At 36.5% G+C, this 18,023-nt stretch overlaps 1 non-coding gene across 1 annotated transcript; it reads left to right on the top strand.

Moving 5' to 3' along the window:
* The first annotated feature begins 16,780 nt into the window (after positions 1-16,780).
* LOC122479233 lies at positions 16,781-16,889 on the top strand. The gene has a single exon (XR_006296298.1). It is a non-coding gene; the product is annotated as a U6 spliceosomal RNA (small nuclear RNA).
* Positions 16,890-18,023: the final 1,134 nt, after the last annotated feature.

Here is an 18,023-nt window from a genome sequence, read left to right as displayed (position 1 = left end):
TCATAAGTTGATGATATTGTAAGTTGAAATGTATTTAATACACCTAACCTACCAAATATCATAGCTTAGCTTGACCTACCTTAAACATACCAAGGACACTTACATTAGCTTACGGTTGAATGAAATCATCTCACACAAAGCCTATTTTGTAATCAAGTATTGACTCTCTTGTGTAATCTATTGACTACTGTATTGAAAATGAAAAGCAGAATGGTTGTATGGGTACAGAATGGGTGTAAGTGTATCAGTTGTTTACCTCCCTGATCACACGGCTGCTGGGAGCTGTGGCTGCTGTCACTGCTCAGAATGAGGAGAGTATCCTACCGCATATTAGTAACCCAAGAAAAGATCCAAATTCAAACGTCAAAGTACGGTTTCCACTACATGTGTATCACTTTCACATCATCATAAAGTTGAAAAATTATTAAGTTGAACCATTGTAATTTGGGGACCATCTGTACCCAAGAAATACTGTACTCTAGTTGATACCTTTATTTTAATGGGTCTATGAATTTGCAATTCTGAACCAGCTTCACATATCCACTAGGTTTGAACAGATACATAAATAAATTGTAAATAAAGGGACCCAGGTTTCTTACTGTAAGAAGTAAAATGACATAAAAAGAGAGGGGAGGAACACTAGGATAAATTTTGTGGTGCTGAACTGGAGTTGGAGATTTAAATATGAACACATTCTTATTGTAATGTAATTGGTGATAGATGAAAGACAGAAATATAGAAGTGTATTTCCTAACTCTACCCATTGAAAGGGTTCAGCTTCAGTAAAACCTCAAAAAAAAAAGATCACACTGGGTACCTGGGTGGTTCAGTCAGTTAAGCATCCGACTTCGGCTCAGGTCATGATCTCATGGTCTGTGAGTTCAAGCCCCGCATCGGGCTCTGTGCTGACAGCTCAGAGCCTGGAGCCTGCTTCGGATTCTGTATCTCCCTCCCCTGCTCATGCTCTGTCTCTCTCTGTCTCAAAAATAAATAAAAACATTAAAAATTTAAAAAAGAGAGAAAAGATCACACCTAGTACTCAAATCTTAGTTTCTAAATATCAGTCTCTAATAAAAGAAAACAAGGGTCACTGCAAAAATGGCTCATTATAAAATATGAGCCTTACAGCATCTTGCAGTTCCTGTAAGAAAGTTGAAAATTTTCAAAAGAAGAACCGTATCCAAAAAAAAAAAGAACCATATCAAAAGGACACCTGAAGGTTAACCTGAGAGTGTTTCCACTAGCTGAAAGTAGAACAATTTGAATAAGAAAAGATAATGATAATAACCCAAGTCTATCCCAAGGATAACATAAATATCCATGAGTCCATACTGGTAAAAGTGAATGATTGAGTAAATAAATAGATGAGGGAGAGACAAATATTCCCTTCAGAAAAATTGAAAATAATAAATGTAAGAGGAATGAGAGTAATAAAAAATCACAGATGAATGCTAAAATTATAGAATAAAAAAGGAGACACTGGGTACCTACATATCCACAAAGTACCTCCCACAAAATAATTGCTGTTGTGGTATGAACATACGTCCACAAATTCTTTGATACTCCTCCTTCCAGGAAGTGGAGCTTATTTCCCCTTCCCTTAAGTGTGGGCTGGATTTAGTGATGCGTTTCCTACATATAAAGTACAGAGTGGGAAAAATAGTAACTTTAAGGGGGAGAAACTTGGCAAACACCACTATCATCAAGTGACCAAGGTTAAATCATCAGTAATAAACAATGTTGATATCATATACCCCCGATATGGGGTGACGAAAAGGGCATTTCACCTTTGTTGTATTCTTTCCCAAACCTATGGTATCAATATAATCATGAGAATCATCCCACAAATACACAGGAACATTCTATTTGGAAGTGTCAAGGTTATGAAAAACAGGGAACAGCTGAAAAACTGTTACAGAATGAAGGAGACTAAGGAAACAGAAGACTGAGTACAGTGTAAAATCCTGGGTTTGGATTCCCGAACAGGAAATTAACATACGTGGAAAAATATTTGGAATCTGAATAAAGTCTGTAGTTTAATCAGTATTTTTGTGCCAATGTTAATTTCTTAGTTTTGATAAATACACCATGGTTGCATAAGATGTTATCATCAAAGGCACTAGGATAAAGGGTTCAGGGGAACTTTCTATACTGTCTTTATAACTTTAAAAAAATCTAAAATTACTTCAAAATTCAAAGTTTAAAAAATATCTATGGAATTATTTTCTGAACATTCAGAATGGCTGGTCTAATTAGAGAATGGCCAGGGAAGTGTTTCTTCCAGATTTGGTCTGGGCCTCTGGTTTTATTGTCCCATCAGTTTTGCACAATCTGTCTTCTTTGTCCAATTCCCCAAGTTTTATGATGACTTCTCTCAGAATAATCACTTCTCTGTGCTAGAGATGCTTTTTAAAAATTGCAAATAGTTATTTATTCATTTTTGCTGATCTTTTGTAAAGTAGATGTTGTGTATAATACCTATATGATGCAATTGTTGGACTTCGTTCTGAAATGGGCACTATGCATGTTCATTAAGGAGTGTGTTTGCAAAGATATTGAGGCTTAGGAGGATGTGGCATTATCCAGATTTGGGGTAGTTTGATGAGCAGGAAGTATAGGTCTGTGTATATGAGTGGGCAGAAGATGTGGCTGGGAAAACATGGTGGGACCAAATCTTGAAGAAGCTGGAATCCAAACTCTGCAATAAAGTTTTTCTTTTTTTCTTTTTTTTTTGATTTTTTAGATGTTTTTATTTATTTTTGAGAGACAGAAAGAGACAGAGCAAATAGGGAGAGGCAGAGAAAGAGAGGGAGACACAGAATCCCAAGCAGGCTCCAGTCTCCAAGCTGTCAGCACAGAGCCCGAGGCAGGGCTTGAACTCACAGACCATGAGATCATGACCTGATCCGAAGTTGGACGCTCTACTGACTGAGCCACCCAGGCACCCCTGCAATAAGGTTTTTCAATCGAGGGTATGAGGAGCCTTTCAAGGACTTAAGTAATGAGTTAACAAATCAAAGGCATGTGTTAAATTCTTCTCACAGTTAGAAGAATATTTGCAGATGGGTGATTCTGGAAAGCTAAATTATATGGCTTATACTCGATAATTAAATGAAAAGTTAAAATTATAAATAATTTAAGGGTCCTTTACCTAATTTTTATATGGCAAGCACATGTCTAAAGGTAATTGCTAAAGAAATTATCATTCTTCTACATACAAATATGAAATTTAGTATATCAATAGTACATAAACAAAACTGAAAGATAAACACAAACCGAAAATATAATTGTCAGACATGTGGTCCAAGCTTATATTTCAACTTTTCTTAAAATTGATGAAAATATTTGAGTATACCAAGGAAAAATTAGCAAAGATCATGAACTGGATGTCATTTCATTCTTTGAAGCGCTTATATCCCATACCTCAGAATGTGACCTTATTTGAAAATAGAGTCTTTCCAAATGGTCAAGTTAGGATGAGATTATAGGGTGGGTGGGCCCTAAAATCCAATTAATCAGTGTCCTTATTAAAAGAGAAAATTTGGACAGAGATCTTTGTGCAGAGGGAAGACAATGTGAAGACGCAGGGTGAACGCCAACTACAGATTAGAACCATGCTGCCACAAACCAAAAATCTTCCAGAAGCTGAGAGAGAGACTTGGAATCAATTCTTCCCTAGTGCCTTCAGAAAGCGTATGACCTTGCTGACATATTGACCTTGGACTTCTGGCCTCTGGCACTGTGAGGTGATAAATTTCTGTTGTTTAAGCTACACCGTTGGTGGTTGCTATGTCAGTCTTAACAAATTACTACACTGGGCTTACAAAAAGAAAAAAGCAACACAAATAACTACTAAAATATGGGAACATGTTCTATCATACTTGCCATTGAGGAAATTCAAATTTAGAAAGTAAAATATGACTTTTAATGATCAAAAACTTAAAAAACTAATGGTGAGAGGATGTTAAAATTGGCACTCTTATACTGCCAGTGGAAGTGCAAATAATTAGACTTAAATACATGTAAAGATACACTTAATGTATTATGGCACTTAGCACAGTGATTGGTATATTGTAAGAACACAAATGATAGTTATAATGAATGGTGTAATTATAGATCTGTATTAAAATTATACATGCTATGTAATGATAGCAATAGCAATAAAGTATCTCTGGATAGAAACTTGGCAAAATGTACCAGGGGTCTTAATATATAGACTCTGATCTATCAATTCCACTCCTAGAAATGTATTCCCTTTCTGTATTTAATAAAACTTTAACTCTGCTGAGGAGTAAGAAAAAAAGAGAGAAAGACAGAGGATATAAAAGAAATAAAAACCCAGGGTAATAGAGAAGGAGTGGAAAATGTTTGAGATGAGGACCATGAGGAGTAAAATTATTTGCCTTGTCAGAATTTTTTTTGAGGAGACGTTTGAGCAGTTACCTGAATGAGAAGCACAAGTCAGCCACAGGAAGGTTTGTGCAGAAAGAAGGACCTCCACTTAGTGGCATTGATCAGAGCAGGAGCCAAAGGAGGGGCCAACTATTTTGCGTTATTGCAAGTGATATAGGAAGGCTGAAAGAATTGCACAGATATGTCACGGTGTCCCAATACACACTTACATGCACACGTATGCATGTACTAGCTGATGGGAGGGGCTCTCTCCAATCTTCCTTGAAGATAGGAACTTGCTTGTGTTTTGCAAGAGATTGAGTAGAGCAGTTAACTTTACCCGAAGAAGTTCACAAAGGTATCACAAAGCATGTGATTTTTAAGTTGAGTTTCAAGGAATTCGCAGGAGTTACCTAAGTGAAGATGTAAGAAGCTATTCCATTCTGGAAACTGAAAGAATTGGTGTGTTTGAGGGATTAAGACAAGAAACAAGTGGCTGGATGGAGGGGCGCTTTGATGGCTCAGTCGGTTAAGCATCTGACTTCAGCTCGGGTCAGGTCAGGATTGCAAGGTTTATAAGCCCCCAGAGCCCCGCGATCCACTTGTCGGGCTCTGTGCTGACAGCTCAGAGCCTGGAGCCTGCTTCTCATTCCGTCTTTCCCAGTCTCTCTGCCCCTCCCCCATTCTCTCTCTCTCTCTCTCTCTCTCTCTCTCTCAAAAATAAATAAACACTAAGAAAAAGTTTTAAGTGGCTGGAAGGAGATTGTGCAGAAGATATAAACAGAAATTGGGGGTTGCTAATTATCTGAGATCAACTTGTGAAGGATTTTATATGTACTGATAACAAATATTATAAAAGGGGGCAGGGATATTTTATGGACTATAATCTTATGATTAAATTCAGAACACAGTTTCTAAACATAATATTGCCATATATTACTCCAGGAAGATCTTTGATACGTAGTTCCCTCTTCCATCAGAAAATAATAATATGTCATATTTTCAATAAAGGAGGAGAGGCACAAATCACCAGGATAAGATCTTTTTGGTATTTTTTTAAAAAAATAGCCCAAATGACTACACTTAGTGACAAAAATATTATTGCCCCATTTTTGTAAATTGCAATGCTCTACTTTTAAAACAAATTTCTGGTGGGGGATGGGCTAAATGGGCAGGGGGCATTAAGGAGGACACTTGGGATGAGCACTGGGTGTTATATGTAAGGAATGAATCACCGGATTCTACTCCTAAAATCATTATTGCATTATATGCTAACTAACTTGGATGTAAATAAATAAATAATAAAACAAATTTCTGTTTTTACTGTTAGCCCTTAGGATAGGAATTATTAATACACTCTAGTAACCATGAGGTCCCTCATGATATATGCTGATATCATTTTTTTGCTTAAAATTGAAACCTAATATAATAATGAGAATAGTAATAGCAAACATTTATACAGTATATACTAGGTGACAGTCACTATTTTATGCACCTTTCATTATTATTAATTTTATAACTTTATAACATAGTAACTATCATCATCATCATCATCATTTTATAGGTGAAGAAACAGCAGCAAAAAGAAGAAACTGACCCGAGGTATACAACAGAGAGGTGAAAAAGCAGGATAAAAATCCCCAGATATTTCACACTTACGGAAAAGAACACAGATTGCTGCTTTGTGCGATTGAACAGGTTTTCGAAAGAAAAACTGTAGAAAACGCAATTATTTATTAGTGCATTTCCCATAACATCTAACCTGACCTAGGTCTCATTCTTATTTGAACTGAATGCCTAAAATATTACTGAATCTAAACAAATACAAAATTTCAAATTGTTTTATTTGCTCCCAAAAATTATGATACTAATTTTTTAATATAATAGAAGTGTAATACTATAATAGTAGTATCAGAAGGAAAAAACACATAATCTTATAGGTTCTTTTGAATGAGTTAGCTAACAATTTATATATGTATGACTGAAAAGCAGCATCTGGGAATAATGCAGCCATCACAAGTGCTGTCAGTTAGATGACTTTGGAAGTCTACAGCTGTGGGCTCTGGGAAGAGATTCCTTTGGAGAAGTAGGTTCATCCCTCCTTTTTTCATTTTATAAGTCACTTGACTATGCTTTTTAATCAATGAAACAAACAAAGAACTATTAATAAGGTGTTTATTAATACTTTGGAAACTTTAACAGTTCCAAAGAAGTAAAAATCTGATTCGTTAGTAATATCTTACAATTAAGTTTAAAAATTCTGTAATGTGAATATAGATATACTCAACTATCATGAACAAGGAAGTATGTGGCAAAGAATGAAAGAATACAGGTGTTCTACTCTATAGCTGTTATAAGGTTGAAGACACTACTTCTACTATGTGATCAAGAAAGTCTTCAATAGAATAAGAGAGAGAGAAAACAGAGAAAGAGAACGAGAGAGAGAGAGGGAAAGAGAGAGAGAGAGAGAGAGTTGTAATTCTAACTTCATTATGTTTATCTCAGATACCATGATTGTTTCCCAGACCTTAGTAATCTAAACCATGCCATGAGCCCTGGAATTGGGAAAACTTCCCTTCCACTCTCCCTTCTCTTGCTTAGGAGCATAGTCTTCCATCTGTGCAGTGATCTAGACATAAAACTCAATGTTTTCCTCATTTGGCAGATAAAACCACACATGGACATAAAACATGTTATTTTAGTAGACTTTACAGAATACTCAACTTATGGGAGGGGTGGTTCGGGGAGAGACATTCCATTACTAGGAAGCCCTCCCTATTATTTCATCTCACCCAGTCCTCAGGTTCACACCGTCTTCCTGCCTCCCCTCTGTTCTCCTCCTACTACTCTGTCCTCACCACTCTGTTCAGTTAGCAGCCCACCGTCCTCACACACAACTCTTCTCACACTTTGTAAACAGCTTGTATGTTCTCTTTAGTTTCTCATAAGAAACATTTCAGTGATCATCGTTTGCATACTCTAACCCCAAACATTGAAGGATCCCAAATTTAGTTAAGTATGTCACAATTTTGTCTCGTTTTCTTTAGTGAATTTCTTCATGTCGAATTAATTGTATTCATTTGGAAATTTGCATCAAGGCAATTTGCTGGAGGAATAAGACATTGTTCCTGGCATTGGAGAACTCACCAGTGAGTGACTTTCTCCTTGTTTTTGCAAAGCCTTTTTGGTAGCCATGTATTGTCCTATGCTCACTCTTCTCCATTCTTGTACTCTTACTTCTCCTTCCTTCTTTTATTCACAGAAAACCATTGAAATTTTCCTATTAGGTACTGCCATTAAATGGTCTTCCCTGAGTTTCCACAGCCAGCACTGATAGAAGCATCAGTGTTTAGTAAAAAGATCTGGAGTGGGAGGCAGGGATGGGGAGGGGGTGAGGCTTTGTTAGAAGCATTAAATATGTCCTCTTTTATCAAAGGTTAAGTAAATGCGAAGGAAGCCCTGGAAAGCTTAAGTGCTTTTTGATGGTGCTTTCTTCAGAAGATGGAGAGAGAAAAAAGAACCAATGATGTAGCATCTTACGTAAGATGCACTTAAGATCAGATCTCTTTATTATTACTCAGCAAGTCGTCCCAATCCTGAAGACATTATTTGGAGGATTTATAGTCCACAGAAATTTTAATTTAGGCAATCTCCAACAAAAAGCCTAAGGGGAGGAGAAATATGTATTAAGAAGAAATAAAATAAGGATCAATACTGAGGTATTTTATAGACATATATGGAAATATCTATGCTAATATAGTTGAAGAAAAATAGCTTTGTATCAGGGGTAATAAGTGAAACATTATTATAACCTATTCTGCAGAGCAACCAGATTATTTCATGGCAAAGAATTTTATCAGATTTCATATAGCATAAGAAGTGGCATTGCTAACCTAAAGGAAGAGGAGATAAGTTGGAAATTTGCAGACATTTGCCCAAGTGGAAAAAAAAATAAAATGACTTTAAGGGCCAGCAATGGGCAATGATTTTTCCCCCAAAATTTCTGGGTAGATTTGTACCTTGATAAAATCTATATTTTCTTTGAAGTCACATTCACCATAGTGGAGTAGTGTGTATATTAAAGGCACCAATGGTTCTACCTCTAAAATTGAACAGTCTATTCATATCAATGCCAATGTAATCAATGCCCTCCCAGGCATTCAATCTATGCCCTCCAAGGCAGCTAGAACAAACGTTATTAATCATTTCTTCTCTCTCCATTGTCCCCATTGTGACAATTCTGATTGAAGTTCCAGTTCTCCCACTTCCTCCCCCAGAACAGTGCTCAGGCCGGCCTACTGGCACTCAACATTCTTTATTATGATTTTTTTTCCTCTTTGCGTATGAAATCTGGTTGTCAACCCAAGACTCATGTTAATTTTACTGTCCTTTAAACTCCTTACGTATCTTCCCAACTGCCCATCATGCCTTTCGATCCATTTTATTTTGCTTCATTTTCTCATTGTCACTGTACACCTTGATTGTTGGTCAAATGGAAATAGAAGCTTTCACCACATCAAATTGTGAAGCATGCATTTATGCTGTTGGGTTGTCTGTTATCATGGTCCTTGTTTGGTAGTGTGTCATGGCTGCAGCACGCTGCACCAACCTAATCATCGTTTAAAACTGCTTTTAAAAGGTTTACTGCAGGGTGACAGCAGGACTCCTATTCCCTGGCATACTGAAAAACATAAAAATGTAGGCTCTTTTTTTTTTTTTTTTCAAAGTCAGTATTCTTAGTTACGATTCTAGTTGTTCATTGAAGTGTTTAGAAACTTGAGATTATTTGGTAGCAAGGAAAAATAAATCTCAGGTTCTTTGCTGGTTGCACAGTTTGCCAGTGGTGAACCAGAACTATCAAGGAATATGTGGAGAACCCATGACTGTACCTCTCCTAGACACGACTTTACAGAGAAAGAATTTTAAGAATGTCAAGGACAGATTTTAGCCTCATTTCAACTTTAAAATTACAAGCTGTACTGACAGCTGAGTCATTAATCTCTTCCATTCAATGTGAAGAAAAAATCAGGGAATATGAACACTCTGAAATAGCAAATGTTCTACTGAAGTCTCAAACATGGGATATGTATTTTATTCCATTGCACAGCAACATAGTGAAACATTCCACCTTCCACCTCCATCTCAAAATCCCGTCTTGTCATTACAGTTTATCACGCATTTCTTCTGGTGTATTTGTTTGGGACACCTGCTTTCTATAACTCCATGAAGTCTATAATCTTGCCATGTTGTGTGCCATAGGCAACTCCCGAGCAGCAGTCACAGTTCAGAGATAACAGGTGTAATGAGAATGTGAGACCACTAGTGGCCGCTGCTCTTTACGTTGCTTTCCCAAAGGCAGGCACCTGGACAACAGCAGTGACAGCATCCTTGGTGGCGGTGTCAGAGGAATTTGCATGTAGTGATTTTCATAAAGAAACACATCTTGTAAGTATAAAATACTATTGAAATGTATCGTTTGCCTTGAAATACACCTGTTAGGTAGAAAGGGCACATATTTTTTTTATTTCCATATGTAAAGAAGCAAACACAAAAATCGTTCAAGGTATGACAGTAGGTCATTTGCTTGTGAGTTACAAGGCCATAAAAGTCCCTCTTATGCATCAATTGTGAAACTCGGTCCTTGCTTAATAACAGTTTTTCAGAAGATTGGGAATGTGAGAAGAAAGTTTTACTTAGTTGCATACATCTGTTGTAAGTGGGCTCCAATTCCAGAAATGTTTAAAGGGGCAGCATATAATCAGGGAGCTGCTGTCTGGTAGCTGGTGCTACAACTCTAACCAGATCTCAAGGATTCTCATTATATCTGGCCTCCTTTACTTCTTAAAAATAACCAGAAATATAACCAGTATTGCAGATGAATAGCAAAATGAATCAAAGTCCTATTCTTTTCATTTAAAAATATAATGAAAAATAAAAATTTATTTTTTTAATTTTTAGTTATTTATTTAAAAATTTTTTTAATATTTATTTATTTTTGACAGAGAGAGAGACAGAGCATGAGCGGGGAGGGGCAGAGAGAGAGGGAGACACAGAATCCCAAGCAGGCCCCAGGCTCTGAGCTGTCAGCACAGAGCCCGACGCGGGGCTCGAACCCACAGACTGAGAGATCATGACCTGAGCCAAAGTCAGACGCTCAACCGACGGAGCCACCCAGGCACCCCCTTAATTTTTTTTAATGTTTATTTACTTTTGAGAGAGAGATACAGAGTGCAAATGGGAGAGGGGCAGAGAAAGAAGGAGACACAGAATCTGAAGCAGGCTCCAGACTCTGAGTTGTCAGCACAGAACTGGACTCAGGCTCGAACCCAAGGACCACGAAATCATGACCTGAGCCAAAGTCAGACACTTAACTGACTGAGCCACCCAAGTGCCCCAAGAATGAAAACTTTTAAAAACGTATATCAAAGTAAGGATTTAACGACGTTGTATTTCTTTCCACTACATATTGGATGGCTTATGTAATAATAAGCTAAAAAGTCTAAATACAAAAAAACAGTGCTAATAAGCTTTCATGAGCTCATTAATGGTTCTTGGAGATTGTAAATTAGTAAATAGTATCTGAATTAGATGCATTCAATATTTTTTGAGACATTGTGATTAATAATAATGAATGATACTGGGGCGCCTAGGTGGCTCAGTCGGTTAAACCTCTGACTTCGGCTCAGGTCGTGATCTTACCAGCTGGTAAGTCTGCTTCTCAAGCCCTGTGTAAGGCTGTGTGCTGACAGCTTGGAGCCTGGAGCCTGCTTCAGATGAAGCCCCTTCTCTGCCCCTCCCCTGCTCACTCTCTCTCTCTCTCAAAAACAAATAAACATTAAAACTAAAAATAATAATAATGAATGATACTGAATACACAAGATTGTTCTTAGCTAAAGGATGTTTATGTAAAGCACATTTTCTCATAGTTTTCAGTTTCTTTAATGCCATTAATCCATTGATCAAGTGCCTACCATGTGCTAGGCTTTGCTTCTCAGAGTCTTTCATTTAATTCTCAAAACAATTTCCTGAAGCTGAGATTTAAGAGGTGAAACTTTTGGTCTAAGAAATGCAATGTAAAAAGTTAGTAATTGGTAAACCAGATTTGATTTCAGAAACTTCTTTCAAATGTTTCAGCTTATTCAGTAAAGTTTTTTTCAACATATATATAATACAGAAAAGAGTTGTTAAGGACATGGAGATACTGTAGAATAACAATCTTAGAATAGGGTTTTTAACAACTCATTTGAAATGTGATTTTTATGTTTAAAATATTCTATACAAAAAGTGGTAAATAAAATGCTAAAAGCAGAATTAATGGTTTGGAAAATCAAATGGCCAAATTCCCCACAAAAGAACCCTATGAAGAATTGGAAATTAAGAGTGAGAGCAACAAAACAAATGGAGAACAAATCCAGGGAATCTATTGGAACAATTGGTATTCTGGAAAGCAACAACAGCACCAAAACCACTAGAAAAAACACAAACTATGAATAGAGTATTCACACTGGCTGAAAAAGAGTTGAGTTTTTAAGTCAATACTTAATACCAAGTGTGATCAATGAAAAGAAGATAACACACCCATACTTAGCCTGGTGAAGTTTTCTCACCTGCAAGGATTAATGGGAAAAATATATATATAAATTCATGAGAGTGAAGGAAAGAGAGTCAATCTTGTATTATGCATCTCATCTGCACCAATGAAGTATAGCGGACAGCACAGTTCTCTGAGCCAAGAACTTCTTTCCTATGCCAAGAAAAAGAAAAAGAAAAAGAAAAGAAAAGAACATTTACATTAAAAAAAGACAAGAAGGAAGGAAAGTAAGCCAGTTAGTAGTTACACACACACACACACACACACACACATCAATTATACACTCTCTGAGACATTTTTAAAAAGGAAAATATATATTCTGAGAAAATTACTTAAAAGTATTATAGTTGAATAAAAACCATATCATAATATCTCAAAATAGAAGACAAGTTAGTCAATAAATAAATCCAGGAGAATTCATTGTTCCTCCAAAATTGATGACGATAGTATGATTGTGAACAATATTGTTGGTATAAGAAGCATTCTGGGAGGGGGGGGGGCGCTAACTTGGACTTAAAATTCAAACGTTTATTTAAAAAACTTGAGTTCATGTAAGTTGGAAAAGAGGTGAGGCAATAAATGTGTCCTGAAGATTTTGTGTAACCTGGAGGAATGACATAAATTATTTGGTTTGGGCATATTAATAAATAAGCCCATGGGTTAGTGCAGCCATTAAAATGAAGACAAACACTGATGAAAATATATATGTATTTACATGAGACGTGAGATTGCTGACTCTAGGAAAACATGCAAATTATTCAACCCAGTAAATAAAAGGAAAAAAAAGGCAAGTGAAATGATATAGAATAACAAAAATCAAAAGGGACAGAAGAATAAGCTTAAATGTATGTATTATTAGAATAACTGCAAAGAAACTAAAATTGATACTGAAAAATAGTACCTCCAATAGGATTAAAATTTTATAGCTCTATCTTCATTGCCAGATAAATGACACCTACTTGAAAGTTACAAGGTAGAAGAGAAAGACATGGCCAGAGATACACTAATATTAAAGTTAAATGCACTGATGTTACGATGGGAGAAGATTAATACTTACTGAGTGTTTGTAATGTTGCAAGAAAGGTGTTTTGTGAAAAAGTTTCATTATCCTTGTTCTAGAGATAAAAAAAAATATAAGGCATTGCAAGTATAGACAATTTACATGTTGACTAGTACTCAAATGAATAGGATTTTAATATAAGATTTGACTCACAAGTCTTTATGTAAACCTTTACACCAAACTTCATTACCCAAGAGAACATAAAATGTATGGTTAAGCACTTCCACATACTTAATAACAGCTAAACTGCATGTTATGAATAGAGTTGACTCCATATTTCTAGTCTTTAAAAAATCAGCAGTACAAGATAGCTAACAATCACAGAGAAGCTATTGTAATCAGATAGTTGTCATAACAACATAGTGGTTCAATACAGTAGAATAAAGAGAACCAAAACTTATTCAAATACAAATGGAAATTTTGTGTGTGATATAGATGGGATTATATGCCCCACGCCAGAAAAAGAGCTGAACAGTTTAATAATGGTATTTGGCCACTGAAACCATGTGAAAGAATATAAAATTATACTGAAACATCCCATCATACACATAAGTGTATTTCCATTGAATTAGTGCTCAAATTGAAAAAAACAAAAATAAAAAAGAAGTTAAATAAAAAAGATTGATGGGAAACATGAGGATATTTTCATAATTTGGAAGTGGATAAAATCTTATTGCCAGAATCCATGAAGGAAAAGAAATCAAACTACTTTTCTGCACAAAAATTTTGAATTTTTTTTAATGCTTATTTATTTTTGAGACAGGGAGAGACAGAGCAGGAACGGGGGAGGGTCAGAGAGAGAGGAAGACATAGAATCCGAAACAGGCTCCAGGCTCTGAGCTGTCAGCACAGAGCCCGACGCGGGGCTTGAACTCACGGGTGGCGAGATCATGACCTGAGCTGGAGTCGGAGGCCCAACCGACTGAGCCACCCAGGAGCCCCATCTGCACAAAAATTTGAAGTCTTTATAAGGACAAAAATAGACTAGGCGATATTAAATATGTATTGAGCAGAAAATATGTTCATATCTCTCTTGAACATGATTCTAAAATGTCTAAAAATATAAATAAACAAACATAGTGGGCAAAGGCTATGCTCAACAAATTTGGAGAAAAATAAATATACAAACCCAAAAAACTTGTGGATAAATATTCACTCTCACTAGCAAGTTCTGTTTCATGGGCAGATAATACAGGTTGCTGCACTGAAAAGGCCCCCATGTTTGGGGTCTAACTCTCTCTTGTCATCATCTTAAAATTCTAAAAAACTTTATTTTTGAATTTGGGTTTTGTAAGTGAACTCTGAGTGGAATTTGGAGCATGTGCTCTGGCTCATGTGAGGTCTAGCCTCTTCCCACCTTCCTGTGTCCTTCCTTCCTGGGATGGCTTGTTCCCCTCCCTGCAGGGAATGGAAAACAGCTTGGATGGCTGGAGAAGGCCTCCATTTTGCTGTTGCCCTATGAAAGCAGTGGGTCTAGGCAGGGTGCTGAAAGAGACGGTCAGGCACATGCCCCAGGTGATCCTGGATTGTTTCACTGCTTGCTCAATGAGTTACCCAGCAGGCTTCTTTTGCCTACCTGTAGCCAGGTATCAAGTGTGTCCAGGTACAAAGGCTTTAATCCCTTGGAAGACCTCTATTCATCATGAGTTGCAGGGCTGGGCTATGAGAGAGGGAGACTGCTTTCTGAATCTGGGCCAGGGCTCTGCATTTTCATTTTGTACTGGGCCCCCAAGTTATGCAGTTGATTGTGTTCACTAGTAGTCAGGGTAAGGGATTTAAAACAGTGACATACCATGCTACTCTTATCAGACTGACGGAAAAATGAAATGGAAACCTTCAGCGACAGCAAGGAGGTAAGGAAATGGCTTCCCTCAATCCTGCTGGTCACATGGTGGGTCACTAATGGTACTTTTCATTCAAAAATTTTAAATTTGACATTAAAATTCCTATAAACTCACTTCTATGAATTCAAAGGTGTAATGTTTCTTAGATTAATTTAGTTTATCTTTTCTGTGTTGTTTCAGTCTTTTGGTAAAGATAGACAAGTTGGCCAGTTATACACCCATTATCATCAGAGGTACCACAGCTTACATTGCGAAATATTGTCCAAATAACAGTTATTGTTGTTATAATTATTATCTGGGACATGAAGTCACACAAAATGGAAATACTGGCTCTGTTTCATTCTACCTTGAGCCTAACTAACATCATGCCTGTCACTTGACAAGGTTTTAAGTTCGAATTACCATGTAAATTTTGAAATCACATCTTTTAAAACCACGCGCACACACACACACACACACACACATACACACACACATGCACACACATACAGATGACACAGTGTTGTTTTATTGCCCACCACCCTTTGCCTTTGTATCAAATCACACACCACACAATGAGCTATGAAATAATATATACTATAAAGTGAGCTATAAAATACATACTATGAAGTGAGCTATAAAATAAAACATACTTATGAAAGTGTTGAAGCAAGGATGTCTTCAGATGCTGATGCAGTGTGCAGAAGAGTTTTCCCAGCATGTTTATAATCATAAGGCTTCTGTGGGGCTTTCTCTCCTCCCTGTCATGACATTCCTGGTAAAAGTTAATATAACTCAAAATTCCTTCTACTTTATTTCATGTGCAATATGTAGGAATGTTTTCAAAGAAAACTACACTTTCTATATGTTTAGAAATAATACTAATATGAAGATATTACTTCTTTTTAAATATCTAGGCTTATTTGAGGGGGGTTGGGGGCTTATAAACTTCCTCTGTATGTGTGTGTGTGTGTGTGTGTGTGTGTGTGTGTCTGTGTGTGTGTCTGTGTTGAGCCAGAGTCTCCTGACATGGCATGTTGTAAAAGAAGTATTTTTTTGGTGTTCCTTCTTTCCATTAGATGTGTAAATCACTATCCCAACATTGTGTTCTATTAATCTCAGTGAGTCACCACACTTCTTCACTTGCCCTCAATTCTTGTCCCTCTTTCCTCCATTAGGTATTAACTGCAACCTGCCTTCTAATTCTGAGCAATTAAAGGAGCATAGTTAATCTTCTTAGGAGTTAAATGTAAATGACAAAGAATGTGGTACCATCCTTTTAGCACTCCATTTATTCTATTGTAATTCCTGAAGTAAGAGAAAATCCACAGTTCATTTAATTAATATATAACTACAAGTGACATATTGAGAGCAGAAAAAGCTCTCTCCCCACGCGAAAGAAAAAAAAATCTAAAGTTGTTTATCAAACTATTTTTAAGTGAAAGAAAAGAAGTCTTAGAATATTCAATTGCCCAAAAAAAGATCTATAAGGAATGAGAGTTACCTACTCCTCAGCTGTTGGCAATTCTGTACTGGTAAACACCTTTGAAAATTAACAATTAGAAGCAACTAATGCAGCACTTGACTTTCTCGCTCCCTTTATACTTCCCGCATTCTTCTTCTTTCCACTGTCCTGTCTCTTGATAATTTTTATTTTATATTCTCTGAAATGAATTATTTATTGAGTTTATATACATGTAATTATCAAGTGAAGAACTATTTGGTAATTTTGCCAGTTAACAGATAAGTAACAGTTTATTGACATGCTAAGCCACTGTTTACTGATCTCATATTTAGAACCCAGTTGTTTTCTTAAGCTTCTACACATTATAATAGTGTTCATTTCATCTGCAACAGTTTTAGGTCAAATTATCCTTAACTATAATCATTTGTCCTGTTTAAAAGGATTATTGGGTGCTTGCTTAGGCAGCACATATACTAAAATTGGAACGACGTGGAGAAGAACAGCACGGCCCCAGCTCAAGGATGACATACATATTCGTAAAAGGATTGTCAGGTATTTGTGAATTTTAATGTGTAAGCTCAGTGGAAATATTAAGGTACTGAAAGAGTTAACATACATGGTAAGTCTTTACATTTCTTCAACGTTTATTTATTTTTGGGACAGAGAGAGACACAGCATGAACGGGGGAGGGGCAGAGAGAGAGGGAGACACAGAATCAGAAACAGGCTCCAGGCTCTGAGCCATCAGCCCAGAGCCCGACGCGGGGCTCGAACTCACGGACCGCGAGATCGTGACCTGGCTGAAGTCGGACGCTTAACCGACTGCGCCACCCAGGCGCCCCTACATTTCTTAAAATAATTTCTCCAACATAATTCTGTAAAGACTAATGCTAAGGTTATAGTTTATATTTTCTCACATTATCAGATGCAGCAACAAAAAAGGTTTATGACATCCAGTCTTTAAACTGTACTTAAGGAACACTCTTGTCTTTTAAAAAATTATAATTATATGAAATCACTATAACCAGACCTTTGCCATTCTATATCTGAGCATGCGCGCTCGTGTGCGCGCGCGCGCGCGCGCGCGCGCGCGCGCACACACACACACACACACACAGTAAGGTTAAATTATAATGCTTTCGGCTAATTTTCTATGAGTTTCAGGGTTTTTATAAAATAATGTCATACTAAAATAGCATTTATGTTGCTAGCAGAAATAAAATAATACAAAATTTAAAGAGGATGAGCTATAAAGTATCACGCTAGGTGTCATCTAGAACACGTCCCTGCTCTCTGATCTATAGAATGTTATTGCTCCCTTACCCTAAATTTTCTTTTTTAGTTTTAATAGAACAATTATAAAAGAAAAGTTTACTTATTTTCTTTCTACACTTAATTGGACCATCTTGTATATTCTCAGTGGAAAAAACTGTTATAGACACTGAATTTAAATTTTAATGAGTTATTCTGTTAACTAAAATAGTTAGAAAATAGTTAGAAAAACAAATTGTCTAATTCTACATCCAAAAACTCCTTGAATGGATAGGACTGCATTTCTAATATTTTAAGTAATTTCATGTGTCTCAGATTATTAACCCCATAAACAGATTATTTTCACTTAGTGAACATCCATTAAGGACCAGAAAAATGTGAGCTAGTCTCTTATTTGTAGAAATCAACTTGAAGGCATAAA

This window comes from Prionailurus bengalensis, chromosome B1 (genome assembly GCF_016509475.1).
Source record: "Prionailurus bengalensis isolate Pbe53 chromosome B1, Fcat_Pben_1.1_paternal_pri, whole genome shotgun sequence".
Classification (NCBI taxonomy): Eukaryota; Metazoa; Chordata; class Mammalia; order Carnivora; family Felidae; genus Prionailurus; species Prionailurus bengalensis.
The sequence above is the reverse complement of the archived record's forward strand: the minus strand, read 5'-3'. Positions and strand labels throughout refer to the sequence as shown.